This window comes from Coptis chinensis, chromosome 5 (genome assembly GCF_015680905.1).
Source record: "Coptis chinensis isolate HL-2020 chromosome 5, ASM1568090v1, whole genome shotgun sequence".
NCBI classification, from domain to species: Eukaryota; Viridiplantae; Streptophyta; class Magnoliopsida; order Ranunculales; family Ranunculaceae; genus Coptis; species Coptis chinensis.
The window spans coordinates 33,289,325-33,306,061 of NC_141460.1; the positions used below are offsets into that span (position 1 = coordinate 33,289,325).

Here is a 16,737-nt window from a genome sequence, read left to right on the forward strand (position 1 = left end):
TCTCACCACCCCTATCCCTACGGGGTTTGATCTCGCCGCGATTGAAGCTTATCGATCCCGTTTGAAAAAGAACTTAGCCCGCGCAAAGACTCCACCTCATACGAACAAAAAGACTCAAAACGCTAAACAAAAGCTTATTAGTGGTGGTCGGGTACAGATCTGTTCTATCTCTCTCTTATCTCTTATCCCAAGTGAGCATTCGATCCTCCCTTTCAGATTCTCGTAAGTGATGGTCCGAGATCACCCATGCTGTATTTCTATCCCTCGTCAACGAGCCCACAAGGGAGGCGAAGACCGCCGACAAGAATAGACTTCATGGGCTACGAGGCGCCGGCCATTACTGTCCATACTTTCCGACCGGAGGGACACTAGTAGGAGTTCGAAAGGATGGCGTTTAAAAGACGTACTAGTGCCGATACCCATGGGAAGAGTCGACATAAGGTAAAAGACAGTGTCCTTATCTAGAACGACAATAAGGACTGCGAAGTATACCATGGCTCCATACGGCAAACTACAAGCTGGCCTAGCCGAGAAAGACAACAAGACTTTCTTCTTTCAAATGAAAAGAAAGAGATTTCAATCTCTTCGCCGTGCTCCCAAGTTGAAGATCGGGGAAGAATTCGATGTCAGACCCTTCTTTCTCTCCGTCCAACTATTCCTTCATTTCATAGGGGTTCACTCCGCGACCAAAGATCGGACCGATCCTTGGGTTCTATTTCGCTTTTCGTGCAATAAAAATTCGACGATACTTCATCGAGTTGCTAAACTCCGAGAATTTTGGATCACTCATTCGGAAGAGGTCATTTCAAGACCTGCTTGGAAAGTAATTCCTTAAGTAAACATCTTTTGTCAATCGAGGATAAAAGCATGTCAAAAGCCGTCTTTTAAGCACGATCGAAGATTTCTAAGTGAACCCAATGTTATGCTTAACACATCCAATTCGAGATTGAGATACTCGCCAACAGAAGACTTCTTGGGAGCAGCCTCTTTAATAGATGAATAGCACGCGGACCTACCTTCGAGGAGTCTCCCTACACGAGGTTTGAAACTAGCAATACAGCTTAGGATTTTCCCCTTTCTATGGTGGAGGAGTTTCATCCACTTCATCCACGCCCACGGTGTAAATAAAGGAAAATGGGTAGCACCATTCCTATTTGAGTCAAGTTACATCTTATATAGCTATCAACCCGAAGTTCCCCTCGAGGCGGGATCCTATGTAACTACACCCTTAACTAAAACTATCTCTATGGTCCATGGAAACGGGTCTCCATGTTCGAGAGACTGCACAAAAGCTAAAACTATATGGAGGAGTCAACTCCATTTCACTTTCACCCAACAACCCCGGAGGGTATCCTCACTTGGCTCAAAACCAATCTGTCTCAATCAGGACAACAAGACACCAATCAAATCCCATGGAACACATTGTTCACCTTCACATCTTTGGCACCTTTGGCTTCAAAGGAATAACCACATTTATAAAAGAAAAAAAACTCCCCGATACCAACGTGCGCGGCCCCCCGTAGTAGTCGTACTAGATTACTATATCGCCAAAGATTATAGGACAATTGTGGGAAATGAGCCCCAAGCCACATATAAAAACATAACTTCCCGGACCAATTGGTTAAAAATATAGTGAAATCCATAAAGGCGGTCAATGCAAACCAACGAAATCGCCCCGATTTAGAAAGACAATTCAGCATTGAGGTGGAGACATTTGTTCACAACCTTAGTCAACAATTGACGAAAAGAAAAAGAAGATGACTAAGGAGTTAGATTGAAAAAAGCAAAGCGGCGCTAAGCGCCCTTAAAAGGTGTAGCGGGTCCTCCGCTGTTTGCTGGGCGGCATCTCAAGTCGCTCTTAATTTGATTTTTGCATCTTTCTTTCTCCCATGCTTCTGAAAAATACTATTTCTTAATTTGATTTTTGCATCTTTCTTTCTCAAGTCGCTCAAGTAAGCTCTTAATACTATTTTGACTTGCTTCTGAAAAAATATTTTTACTGACGAGTTTTAGCGTTGGCAAAAGTTGTAATCGTTATTAGTTGAACAAAAATATAGTTTTAGCAACGTATTCAACATTGTAAATTGATTTTTATATTTTAGCTACGTTTAGGAGCGTTGGTGATTGTATTTTAGTACCGACGTTATTTGAAATCGTTGCTAGTAATGGGGTTTCAACTACACAATAATACACGTCACTAATTCACTTGATATTAGGGACAAAATTATCGTCGGAAAATATCAAATTAGTTTGGTGAACAAAATTTTTTAGTTACGGGGCTATCTATTTTTCGCTAAAGCCCGCTTTATTTTTTTTTAGCTATTGCAGCCCATTAAGAAAAATAAGGAAATTAAAATGGAAACCTAAGTTTCACCAAAATAGAAAACTAGAAAAGAAAAAAAAAAAAAAAAAAAACACGTCTCTTTTCTCTCCTTCTCCCACACCTCCATCTTTCTCTCTACTGAATCACCCTTTTCTCACAGCCCGCTCAATCAAATCAATACACCAACACCGGCGAAAGGTGAGGCGATGTCTATCTTAACAAGCTGAACCCATATGTTTTTTTTATTTGTAACCTGATAAAGATTGCGTTTGTAGGTTCTCATACGGAGATAGGAGCTCTCTGCCTTACACTAACAAAAGGTGCAGCGTTGAAATTAAGGTACCCCCCCTCTCTCTCTCTCCCTATATGAATTCCATTAAGTCTATGTTCATTCAGGTGTGATTGACGACAAATTCTGTGGAATTAAAAAGAGATTGACAGGATTGAGTTTTGAATTTTATTTTTCATTTGTACTAGTCCGATTAAAACAAAAATATACTGTAGTCATCCCCATAAATCATATAGTTTTACAAACCAGAATTGGAAAGAATGCGGGAGTCTCCAAATTTCTATACTAAATAGAAATGTTTAGCATGTTAATCTATGTTTACATAATAAGGTAAATGGAAACTGAATGAATCTTTCCGATTAAGGCATGAACCATTTAACCATGCCTTTGGCTTTTGGTGACAATGGGATGACTTGCACAGAGAAGAAACACATGATGGATGAAGTGCTATTTGTAGTTACGGATTGATTTTTTTTTCTTTTCAAAAGTGGGTAATTATTAGTTTGGACTTACTTTAGCGATTGTTATAGAATGATGTTGCCTATAACAACTATACTAAGCCTGCAGAATGGTGATTTTTTTGTATCACCTATACTAAGAAACTTGGACTCAGTAGGAAGTTTTGACATACTCCAGGGGAATAATTTTGATGCCACATTCGACCAAATTTGCTTAGCTGAAATGAAACTATTACTATTACTAGTAGTAGTAGGGGGAGTGATGTCATACCAATATAATTGATTGTTACCATGCTCTCCTTTTACACCTAAGCAAAGTGTTGTTGTCTCCTCTTCTTTTTCCCTCCTCCGGATACTAAGCCAATGCTTTTTTGCTCTTGATTGCAATATCGGTTCGATCCTTAAGTCCTTAACATTAGCCCTTAAGTTTGGAAGTGTATATAATAAAAAAAAAATGGTCAAGGATATACAACCATCTTTTGTATTTGCTATATAATATATACAATTATGCATAGTACAAGTCTTTGTTGTATTAGAATAATTCTTTTCGGGATAATAAGAACAATGAATTTTGCTATATAGAAACAAATTGTTTCATCTCATTATCTTGATTTTTATCTCTCAAGTAACTCAAGGCTTTTTAATTCTCTCGATTTCTTTAACTAAGCCTAGAAATGGAAATTTGCAAGGTTCTCTTTTCCTTGATCATCATCTTATTTTGACCTTTGTCTTGCCTAAGAAATCCAAATAGCGTCTTCTGATTCAGCTTTGGTAGCCTATATAGTTGCTTGTATTTGTTTGGAGAACCTTTTACTCTCTCACATTCCTTGTGACTTGAAAAAATTTGAATTGTGTTCGTGATACTATAAATACAAATAAAATTACCTTTTCTCCACCTCTGTCTTGATTAATTGTTTTTTTAAAAGCTAAACCTTTTTTAAGGTTCTTTCTTTACCCTTTTTGCTTCTTTAACTTCGTTTATAGTAAGCTTTTGTGCTGTCTTTGTGTTCAATTCCCATATTGTTCATTTTTTAAAACTTGTTATTGCTAGGAAGTAAAGCAATGTAAAAGTCTGTATGCTTGATTCCGTTGCTTTTAAATATAATTTTTTTCTATATGCATGTTTAACTATTGTCATCTATTTTCAATTTATCTAGAGAAAAAATTTATCTAAAGGTATGTGATATTGACATTTTCTATATATCGAGTGGCTATATTGATCCCCAAAGTCTACAGGTTGCATATAAATTATTGATGTATTTAGATTATGCTAGTATAATCTATTTCTTTTTTAGGAAAATGTTAATTCTATATGAGAGTGTCTTTCTCTCTTTGATTTTGTATGAAATTGTATTACCTGCTTTTATCTTCACACATTTCATCTTTCGTGTTCATATGGGTAGTGTGTCCCTTTCTTTTTGGTGTCCGCTTTGCTAAAATAATTCATGACCTACTTAGTTCAAACTTCTCACATTAACTTTCATAATTATTGCTTTCTTATTTTTTCTCTTAAATTTTGCAAGTCTTATTTTTGCTTTCACCTTTTATTGCTTTCTTGATTGTTCTTAAATATTTTTACAAAGTTTTGTTTAGTTTGTCTTGCTCAATGATTACTAGTGAAAGGAGTATGTTCTATGTTTGTGACATAATTTATATGTTGAAAGATAAATTATTTCTTGCAGTTTGATTTTTGCATGCATGATTATATACTAGGATTCATTTTTAATTCTTGGGTATGATAAGTTAATTAGTTAGATATATATGCTTAATGGATTTGTGAGTCTCTTTAGTTAATCTGAATTGTCAAGACGCTACATAACTTAACAAGATTATATTGACCCATTTTCTTTCAGTAGGCACCTATGAGTTAGTTTAAGTAATAGTCCGATTAGTGACGAAGTTATTGCAAGTTTATCCGAGGTCCGATAGCATCCTAGTATTTGTTATTCTTAAATGAGTTTAGTAATGGAGTTTGAATCCAAAGTGCCTTGAAGTACATGTCATAGCAGCCTCATTTTTGCTTTCTATATATTTGGCATGTAGTGAGAGGGAAATAGCTTGTTTTAGTCCCACACCATGCTTTTAGAACCTTGTAACATACTAGAAAATCAATAGGTGAGAAATACCAACAAACACGACCTTACGTTTAATTTAGAATGTGATATGTTAAATAGGCTCACACATTTAAATCTCTCGAAGTCATAAGGAGACAATATGGTTAATGTGGAAAATGTTGTGAAATGCATGGTGTTTGTTGTTTATTTATTATTTTTTAGTTAAATGATCATTTTGTCTAATGAATTTTTAATAGGAACAAATATGGATAAGAGTTGGTTGAATATGCCACATAGGCCTATTCAATATGCCCAAGGTATTAGGGATTTTATTGCTCTTGCTAGCAATCATTTTAGACGGTGCAGGTAGGGCCCGTTGTCCATGCAAGAAGTGCAATAATAGGATGTACCGACACACTTCCAAGAAGTAAAAGATCATTTGTATGATAATGGTTTTGACAAAGATTATACTTCTTGGATATACCACGGAGAACCTTTTTAGGCGTGGCAAGTGATGACGGCGATGATGATACTTGATTTAGGTGGTGAAGGTGTACGCTATGATGGTTTGGATGACATGCTTGAAGATGTGAGACAATCAACACACAGAGACAATCAGGTGTCGGACATCCAACATGGGGAAGCTAGCAGTAGTTACATACCCGATGCAACTGACGGGGGTGCATTTGCTGGCCATCATAATACGAGTGATGGAAATACAATGTCATTTGATAGACTCTTAAACGAAGCACGTCAACCTCTCTATCCGGGGTGTGAGAAATATAGTACGTTGGATTTTCTCATGAAGATGTTCCATTTGAAGATAATTAATCGTTGGAGCAACAAATCTTTTGACATGGTCCTTGCGTTGGTTAAGTCAGCACTACCTGCAGGTGAGAGGCTCCCAAAATCTCACTATGAGGCTAAGCAATTACTGCGGGATCTGGGCCTAGGTTATATCTCAATACATGCATGCCAATATGATTGTGCGCTCTTCTGGGGGACAGAGAACAAGGATCTTGAAAATTGCCCTGTTTGCAATGCATCGAGGTATAAAATTAATGAAGGTAAGACTAAAAAAGTACCCGTGAAAGTATTACGGTATTTTCCACTTAAGCCAAGACTTCAGCGGTTATTTATGTCGAGGATGACCGCTGAGGACATGAGATGGCACAAGGAGAAGCGAAGTTGGGGAGGAGAATATGCCGACATCCTGGCGATTTCGAAGCTTGGAAAGAGTTTGACAAGGAACATCGGTGGTTTTCTAGTGATCCCCGCAATGTCCGTCTTGGCCTAGCAAGTGACGGGTTCAACCTTTTTTCGACATGAGCAAAGTATCTATAGCATGTGGCCGATCGCTTATGCCGTATAATATGCCCCCTTGGAAATGTATGAAGGAGCCGTTCATTTTCATGTCTCTCCTTATCCCTGGGCCTAAAGCTCCTAGAAATGACATTGATGTGTATTTACAGCCATTAATAGAGGAACTGAAAGAGCTGTGGGTACATGGTGTGGATACATACGATCGTAAAATATGAAACAAACATTTCGGGGTTGCACGCTGCATTACTATGGACTATAAATGACTTTCCTGCATTTGCTAATTTATCCGGTTGGTCTACAAAAGGCAAACTAGCATGTCCAACTTGCAACAAGGATACATGTTCTATGTACTTGAAAAATGGCAGGAAGTTATGTTATATGAACCATTGTAGGTTTTTGCAGCCACGACATCCTTTGACAAAGCGTGCTGCTAGGCAGTTATTGAGTGGAAACAATTGGAGCGGGTTGCCTCCTAACAAGTTAAGCGGGAAGATGTGTTAAAGCGGTTAGAACATGTTGAGGACAAAGGGTATGGAAAGCATCCGAATACAAGAAGAGGAAGCGTACTGAGACTGAGTTGAACTGGACAAAGCATAGCATAGCATTTTTCGATTACCCTATTGGCGTACCCTTAAATTACCCCACAACATTGATGTTATGCACACAGAGAGAGAAGAATATTTGTGAAAGTGTTTTAGGGACATTGTTGAACCTAGATGGGAAGACAAAAGATTCAGCAAAAGCTCGGTTGGATTTGGCCGAATTGGGTATTAGACAAGAGTTGCATCTAATTCCAAGGGGTAATAAATTTGTTGTACCCCCTGCATGTTATACATTGTCTCTTGCTGAAAGAAGGATTTTTTATGAAAGTGGTTGAAAGCGGTGAAGTTTCCAAATGGTTATGCATCAAACATTTCTCGATGTGTAAATGTTACTGACCGCAAAGTACATGGTGAAGAGTCATGATTGTCATGTACTTTTACAACGAAGTTCTCCCAGTTGCGCCGTGGTTTTGGCTAGTGACGATATCTTACGCTCTAATTGAACTAGGATTCTTCTTTAGAGCTTTCTTTGCAAAAGCGTTAAAAGTAGAATTACTCGAGAAATTGGAAAAGGACATTGCTTGATGATACTTTGTAAGCTCGAATTGATTTTTCCACCAGCATTCTTTGATGTCATGGTCCACTTGGCGATCCACTTGCCTCGTGAGGCAATAGTTGGTGGACTGTACAATACCGGTGGATGTATCCTATTGAGAGGTGATGTTCATAAACTATATTCTACTCATTTTTTGTGCTAAAATACTATCATACTTTGATACCTCATCTAACTTTACTTATATAACACTTTATCGCAGATTTCTCAAAACTCTCAAACAATATGTTAAGTAATAGGGCACACCCGAAGGTTCCATTGCGTGAAGAAGCGTACATTGACTCTGAATGTCTCACTTTTTGTTCAATGTATCTCCAAGGAATTGAAACAGCGGTTCAACCGTGAAGATCGTAACTTCTGACGGTGGTCAAGTGAAGGGGTTACATGTTTTCTCACATAATGTTAGACCATTGGGAGCTCCGAATTATATAACAATGAGTTCAAAGGATTTCAACAAGGCTCGATATTATGTGTTAAACAATTCAGAAGAAATATCATCATATTTAGAGTAAGTGTCTTTTCTGATTAGATGTGTCGTGTGTAGATTGTGTTAAAAATCAATCCACGAAAGATAATAATACTCATTTTGCAGTGAGCATATGGTTGAGCTACAAAAGCACAGCTCTCGTGATTTGGAAAAAAGGCAGGAACAACATTTTGCTGAATGGTTCCGGGCTCGCGTAAGTGTTAAATTAAGTTGACATGTAGTGAGGTTCACTCGATTACAAAAGATCTTAAATTATTATTAATTTTTTTTCCCATTTGATAGATGGAACAACTGTACTATGAGAAATCTCCCAAGGCAACCGATGATTTATATTCACTATCATGCGGTCCCGATCATCGTGTGACTCGATATAGTGGTTGCATTATCAATGGAATTAGGTTTCATACCAAGGATCGTGAGAAAACTTTACGGACTCAAAATAGTGGTGTGGTTGTTAAAGGGGATGACCAATCAAATGATATCGACTTTTATGGTGTCCTGGCGGATGTTATAGAGTTAGAATATATATTTGGGAAACGAGTTTGGCTTTTCAAGTGTGATTGGTGGGATGTTAGTAACAAAAAAATAGGAATCCATGTAGATAGATATTTCATTAGTGTTAATGTGTCTAGGAAGTGGTATAAAGATGATCCATTTGTGTTGGCCGCACAAACAAGTCAAGTATTCTATGTGGCAGACACCAAATTGCGTGGTGATTGGCAAGTTGCACAGAAGATAGTTCATAGGAACATGTTTGATGTTCTAGAGAAAGAGGAAGAAATCGGAGTACATCAGAATGCTGAGACTTATCAACAAGAGGAGCAACTCATAGTTGATGAAATTCTAAGTGATGAAGTTACGCTTGTACAAATGAATAGAGATGATGTGAACCTAGATGAGGCTGAAGAGGTTGATGCAAATGAGGTCTTTAACAATATTGTGGACGCTAACCAGACTGACGATACAATTATGATCAATGACTATGACATTGAAGAAGATGATACATTGATAGAATATTGTACTGAAGAGGAGATTCTTTCGAGTGATAATGATACTGATATTGATTAATCATAATCAATGTAAAAGCTTGTTATTTTTCTTCTATAAAAATATATATTTCTCAAATACTTATAAATGTATATCACACATTCATACTTGTAGGCTTCGTTTTTATTGCCTTTTGATATTGTACTCTTCTTACTCTTCTTTTATTGTCTTTTGTTTAAAAGTATTGTACTCTCTAGCGTCCACTTTGTGTTTCGTGTTAGTTGTCAGTTCTTAACTATGTGTTAATGGCCACATTTGATGGTTCATAACCTGCCTTCTCTCTTTGTTATGGTATCTCTACATTTTTTATGTTTCGTGTTAGTTGTCATTTTTTTTGTCCTTCACTGGACTAGTCCGTTAAAGCTATAATGGTTCTAACATTATGTGTTGTCTTAGTTCTGTTGATGTTTTTTACTAGTAGCAACACCTCATAGTGTGCACATGTGGCAATACATGATATATTGTGTTTTTCTTACTATATATAAGCTCGTGAGCTGCGTTTTATTTGGTCATATCTGATCCTCATAGTGTGGCATTCATGTTTTATTTGGTCATATCGATCGATAAAAGCTCGATTAAATATAACTCTAATAAATGAATTGTGGAATATGGTCCACCACTTCACATCTGAATTGTGTATCTTGGTAAGTTCCCTTTTGCCATTGTTCTAAGATTTTTTTTAGTGCAGTCCGTGTTTACATTTTTTCCTAGAATTTTGGATAATAAACTTGAGATGAAAGTCTCACGTTACTTTTTAACAAATGATTTACTCCTAAAAATAATGTGCGTACAAGATCTGAGGGATGATATCTTTAAAATGTTAACAATATAACTCATTCTCAATGGGGATTTGTCGATAATGCATATCAAGAGTGGCATCTCTATATTTTGTTTCAAGTAGTGACTTTTAATAGGTGTCGTAGTTATTGCTCAAGGGATAGATGTGATCTGGTTTGGGGAACATAACACCGCATGCCAACGCAAAGATTTATACTACTCTTATAAGCATATATTTCAAGATGGGTAAGGGCGAAAGCTTTGGGTTTGTTTTTGCAAAATGAAAGAGAAGCATTGCGTTTAACTGTGTTCACATAACACGAGTTGATAAGGGGGCTTGGGACGGCGGGGAAGGATTGAAGAGGCATATGGTATGTTTCTCGGTATCGAGAAGATGGGTGTAGACCAGATGTGGTGCTAATGAACAACATAATCAACGTCTTTGGCGAGGGCGGTCGTTTGGGGATGCTATGAAGGTGTTTGAGGACATGAGATCCTTCCGGTGCTCACCTAATGTCGTGACATACAACACTATGATTAAAGCTTTATTTGAGTCTAAGGCTCAAAGATATCACGAAGTAGCATCATGGCTTGAGAAGATGAAAGAGAATGGAATCACGCCTAGTGATTTTACATATTCAATTCTTATTGATGGGTTGTGCAAGACAAAATAGAGTAGAAAAGGCTTTGTTCTTTGCTTGAGGAAATGGATGAGAAGGGGTTTCCTCCTTGTCCATCCGCCTATTGCAGATCTTATTGATGCTCTTGGGAAAGCAAAAACGATCTGAAAAAAAAATGAGTTGTTTCAGGGAATTAAAAGAGAACTGTGGCTCTTCAAGCTCTCGGGTATATCTTTGTAATGATCAAACACTTTGGAAAATGTGGGCCTTTGGGTGATGCTATAGATCTTTTTAATTAAATGAGGAAACTTGGATGCACGATCGATGTGTATGCTTACAATTCCCTTATGTCCGGAATGGTTAGAGGTGGCATGATAGATGAAGCCCATTCTTTGCTTCAAACAATGGAAGAAGAGGGTTCATTTCGGATATAAACTCACACAATATCATTTTGTATGGGTTGGCAAGGTCGAGGCAGTCCCAATCGAAAGCAATGGAGATGTTTATGAAGATGAAAAATGCAAACATTAAACCGGACTCGTATCCTACAACACGGTTACGGGCTGTCTTAGTCATCTTTGGCATGTTTGAGGAGGCTGTGAGGCTGATGAAAGAGATGAGTTCAAACGGATTTGATTATGATCTTATTACTTACTCATCGATTTTAGAGGTTGTTGGAAAGATTGACGACATCTGCAATGATTCAGTTCCATAAGGATGACACGGTATGATACTATGATGATTATGATCTTAATGCTCCTTTGCCTACCTTTGTGTGGTTAATGAATGTTAAGTTGCTTTTCAAATCTCTTGAATGGAACTTTGAGGATGACACTGTTTTTGTCCAAATTGAACATGCAAAAGCGAGAGATGTTAAGGAGCTACACATTATGACCGGACCTCGCGATTGTGCGGGTCCCGGAATGCGAGTCTCTTCCTTGGCATGTATTGTTATGTTCGTTGACAAGCAAAGTCTCTTCCTCGGCATGCGATTAATGCGGGTCCCCTGGAATCAAAGCGGCTTTCGGGTCGTAGCTAGTATGAGTCTGACAGTCCTTACTTCGGGTTGCTTCCATGGATTTACAGCCAGTAAGAAAGACCTCTCTCTCCCAGCCAATTTATTTGCTTTTTTTTTTTATGTAAATGTCGGATCGTCCTATCACGTAAGGTGGTGACATCTTCAAGTCCTTGGCTGGAATGCCCAACAATTATCTGTTGACATGGGCGAGAGAGTGACTACAAGCCTGCTCAGACTGTCCAGTGAGGGGGCCTTGCCTTCCCTTTTGTTCTTTCTTTATCGTTACCACGATGGGTTAGGTTATGTCTTTATCGATTTTGTTTGATCGATCGCGATGAAGACGGGCTTCGGATCGGCTTCGGCTTCGGACACTGGTGATTTCTTGCTTTAATTTGCTTAGAGCTCCGGAACCTACTCCTTTGCTTTCTTGAATACCTGAATTGAACCACTTTCGCTATCATGAGCTTAGTTGAGTCCCTTTGCGTCGGGTTTGGTTGTTCGCCCGATTCGCAATTGGTCATGAGCTATAAAGCCTTTTGAACCTAATTCGGGACATAAAGTCTTATCGATAGTTACGGTGCAAGCCCTTAGCGCAAAAAGGTCGGCCCACTCTTATCCTAGTAGCCGCATCATCTTTCACTAATTCGCCTTCTTATCGATAGTTTCTTCGGCTTAGTCCATCCATCGGATCTTTTCACAGACCTTGTGAAAGATTATGGGGAAGCTTTGGGGCTGTGCCTCTTCGTTTTTGGTTGGCGCATTGGCCATAGGGGGAGTAGAGATCAACTGATCATCACCCTTGTATCCGTCTTTTCAGGGTAAACTGCTCAACCACCAAGATAGGGGAATGAAAGTCCTTTTCTTAGCCATGGATCTCGCTATCAGACTTGCTCTTCCAGTTGGTGGGCGTGAAAAGTCAGGTTCATCAGACGTGTTTCAGACATTTGAGTCTGCTTGTTCTTCCTTGTACTTTCTCAGATATTTTTGGTATGAATCTTCTTATATACGAGAGTCTTCCCAAATAGCTCTTCTTATTATTATTCTCCTTTTTCCTTTATAAGACCTTGTCTGTCCTAATGTAAGTATTTGGAGGTTGTATCGTGCTAACATGTGCGGTATTACTTACACATGTAAAGGTTAAGATGTGACTTGAAGTTTTCATTACTCACAAAGACATTGTAGGTTGCTAGTTACTTCGTAAACCCTCAAGGGTTCATGTTGATTATCCTTTCTATAGAGATTCATTAATATTTGATATTAACTTTGAATCATGAATATGATCTGATTATAGGTGTGATTTACTCTTTGCTTGAAGTAAATATTAAACAGGTTCAAACTTTCGGGAACCTTTTCTTCTATTGCATTTTGATATTGTACTCTTCTTATTCTTCTTTTATTGCCTTTTGTTTAAAAGTATTACTATTTAATTTGCTTTGGTGTAGCTATGGCACCTGGTCGTCCACTGCGTACTCGTGTTACATCACAGTCTCAGGCCACTCAGCCCACGCAAGATGGTTCTAGTGTTGGTATAATTCTTTCTTAATTTTGTACTATTCTTCTTCATACTAATCTTTTACGGTTCTGCTAGTGTTGGTACAATACTTACTAACAAATATCTTGTCTTCTAAATAATTATGAAAGCCAAAAGCGGAGCCTAGAAAGAAGACCCAAAACCTAATTCTTAAGAACCACTTAGCACGAGGGGTGGAAAACCGAGGGATAGAGATTGCTATTGGGAAAGATAGGCATGTATGCAATTGGAGCCAACAGTGGATCACCGAGCTTGGCGTCATTGCTAGGTTTAGAATACCGCCTTTGCCCATTCTTTGGAAAGGCGTGGTGATGATCAAAGGAAAAGTCTTCACAAGCTTGTTTTGGTAATTGATGTTTGTTTATTAATTGTTTCTTTTACTAAACTCTTTAAAGCATCGTCTTTGAAAATTACGTCTTTATGATATCTTTGTCTGCGTATTTTATTTTATTTGTTTTGTAGGAAAAGTTTGACATGGACATCCATCTACCACATGTCGAAACTATGTTAATAATTATATTAGGGATCGTTTAGAGATCATAGGTGTGCCCCTTCACAAGTACTACGTGAGCATTCCAAATAATGTGAACAAACGTCAACACCCATTTGATGGTGTATCACAAGAGTCTTGGGAGAGATGGTGCGATCTGTGGGAAACAGATAAGTTCAAGGTAAGTGAGTTTACTCCTCTTTTTAAAGAAGAGGTTATGGCGGCCAAATTCAATGTGGGAAGTGGTAGTGCTAAAGGGTTGGTTGTTGTACTTATACACATTATAATAGTTCTTTTTATGATGCATTGCTTATTTGTTTTAACCCAGGATGTTAGTACGCATAACCAATACAGCTGCTCATGCCTTGTCGTCAACCATTGTGCTGGTTCAAAATCTTTTGTCTTGGATCCGTCTTGACATGGTACACTTAATTGATTAATTTTAGATATTATAAATAGTTTTCTTTTTAGTACTAACTTTGGAATTTTGTCCGTCTTTTAAAATGACACGGCCGGTTGATCGAGACTCAACAAGAATTTTGGGATGATCGTGACTATATCGTAAGACTCATTTCGATTGAGAAAAATTTTGGGTTTCTCCTGAAGCAAGAGAAAATAATTATGTAATTAACTTCGTACTTACCCTTTAAGTTAGCTAAATCGTACTTTTGTGAGATAGTTATATCTATTTGTTTTCTTTTCGAGGAGAGAATGGTGGAATTACAAAATCAACCTACACTAGAAGGTTCTAACCCTTTTTGAAGAAGAGATTTTTGATGAAGTCTTAGGGGTAAAGACCTGGTTATAAACGTGGTCTTGGACATGGCGAGGCACCCCATCCCGTAAGCGTGTGGCTGGATATGATGAGCACCCAGATGTGGATCAGTTGAGAGCAAGGGCAGAAGAGGCAGAGTCTCAACTAGAAGAGTTGCGAGGATGGAAGGAAGCGGCTCAAGAGACACAAGAAACACACCAGGCGCAAATTCAACAACAACAACGCCAGTTGGACTATCTCATGGAGAAGCTTGGTGGTCCTCCTTTAATGTGGTATGATTTATGAATTTTAATTTTTTTCGATATGTGTTGGTGTTGCTTGATTGGGATATAGTTGTTTGATCGGAATGAATAAGCCTCCATATCATGTTTTAGGTTGTATATAGTCCATTCAGTTTTGGTAAATGGAATATGGGTTTTTCACCGTCTTGTAAAATATATTATTGTGATTTTCAGGTTATGACAGGTTATTGTATTTATGAAATGTTGAAAATACAGAGGAGACTCTGTCGAAATTTTACTATAAAAGTCACATATCTTATCTTAGGTATGTAATTGTTTGAGATTTGGGTAGACATAAACTTTAAGTAGATGACCTATTAGTTCATAGCTCCTCACTAAATTCTTCCACCCCTATTGTTTGTGGCTTTATTTATTTATGTTTAAATTAATTTCTTTAGATTTACTTTCCCTAGTATTGATTTGATTAGTTCTATTTAACTCTATTCTATAAGTATGTATCTTGCAGTATATATAGGTCTACCTTACTTGACTATGTTATGTAATTTTGAGGTGATTTGTTTCACGTTGGCTGTGTTGGGGTGGGGTTTCCTGTTGGTGGTTGATTAGCATGATAGGTGGGTAATCCTTTTTGTTATGAGGGAGGGTAGAGCTTTTTATTTTTTTCATATTGTCTGAGTCAAAACCTTTAGTTAGACTGATCTTGGGTAGGTTCCAAACCCGCGGATTCATCTCAATGCTACTTGGGGAGATAACTTGTCATCTTCAATAGAACTTGTCACCCTATTCATGTGTTTATGTGGAGTACACATAAACAGAGTCTTCTGGTGAATCTATTGATCGAAGAAGCTCAGCCATATTCAGAGTCTTCTAGTGAATCTATTACTTTGGAAGGGTCAACCGATTCCTTTAGTACTATGCCTACTGAGGTTAAATCCCTATCTGTTGAGTCTAGCTCGAATGAAGATGAGCCAGTGTATATGAACCTTGATGATCCCATTGAAGCTAACTCTAGATTTACAAGTGAATATCCAACAGCCTACTACCGTGGATGTTGTGAGTGATGTTGAATCGAGCCCATTGGATAGAGCTGATGGTCTTGTTAAGGTTGATGCAATGGCCACTGGAGGAGATCAATAGGATCTTGACTTGGGTAATCTGGAATCAAGTTCCTTGAGTTTGAAGTATCTTGATGCAACAGAGGAGTTGCTTCTTCGGTGGAGGAGGTTCTTCAGTGGAAACACCTCAATTGCTAAATGCAATAAAGAGTCGATTTTAAAGGAATTTTCAGCAGATGAATGCTTGTCATATGAGGGTGAGATACATGAAATGGTGAGACATCTTTCATTGTTCCTTCTGGCTGGTTCAAATTCAGTTACAAAAGTTGTACAATAGGGGAGACCTTTCACCTATACCTTGCCAAAATTCAGTTACCTATACCTATACCTTGCCAAAATTCAGTTCCTTCTGCTGTTTCAAATTTAGTTACAAAAGTTGGAGAATCAATGCGAAGAAGAATTATATGGATGTAGATGAAGCCCGGCAGACCACATAAACACATGAATAGGATACACAAGGTTGTTGTTTGTGTGTTTGGCGTGTGGCCTTTTGGTACTTCGCCAATGTTGTCTCTTGCCTCACTGAATTCTTCCACCCCCCATCGCCGCCACCGCCATCGCTGCCGCCCCCATCGCTGCCGCCGCCGCCACGCTTGCCGCCACCACCACTGCTTTGCCGCCGCTTGCTGCCGCCCGCCTTCTTTGCTGCCACCGCCATGCTGCCGCCGCCGCTGACTCTTTGGACATTAGAATGTGAGCTGTGAATTATTAGACATTCTTATTTGAAGTGGAAATGGGATTTTTGGCTTATATATTCGTGGTCTTTAGAGTCTATGCTTTCCTTAGTGCCGTGCTAAGGAGGTATATAACTTCGTACTGCAGACTCCTCTAGCCTTGTACCTTTGTGCCTCTTCATATTAATGAAATTCTTGTTTTGTATATAATTCAGTTCTTAGATTTATCTCAATGAATACTAGCTAGAAGAGGTCTAATGGATAAATTATTTTGATACAATTTAAACTTAACATAATTGTTAATAGTTCCTTTGGATTTTAATTTTGGACGTGATGAAACTATTATATTTTTGTTTCAA

The 16,737-nt window shown here is 38.2% G+C and overlaps 1 pseudogene; it reads left to right on the forward strand.

Moving 5' to 3' along the window:
- The first annotated feature begins 9,744 nt into the window (after positions 1–9,744).
- LOC147497343 (uncharacterized) lies at positions 9,745–11,248 on the forward strand (annotated as a pseudogene).
- The last annotated feature ends 5,489 nt before the right edge of the window (positions 11,249–16,737 follow it).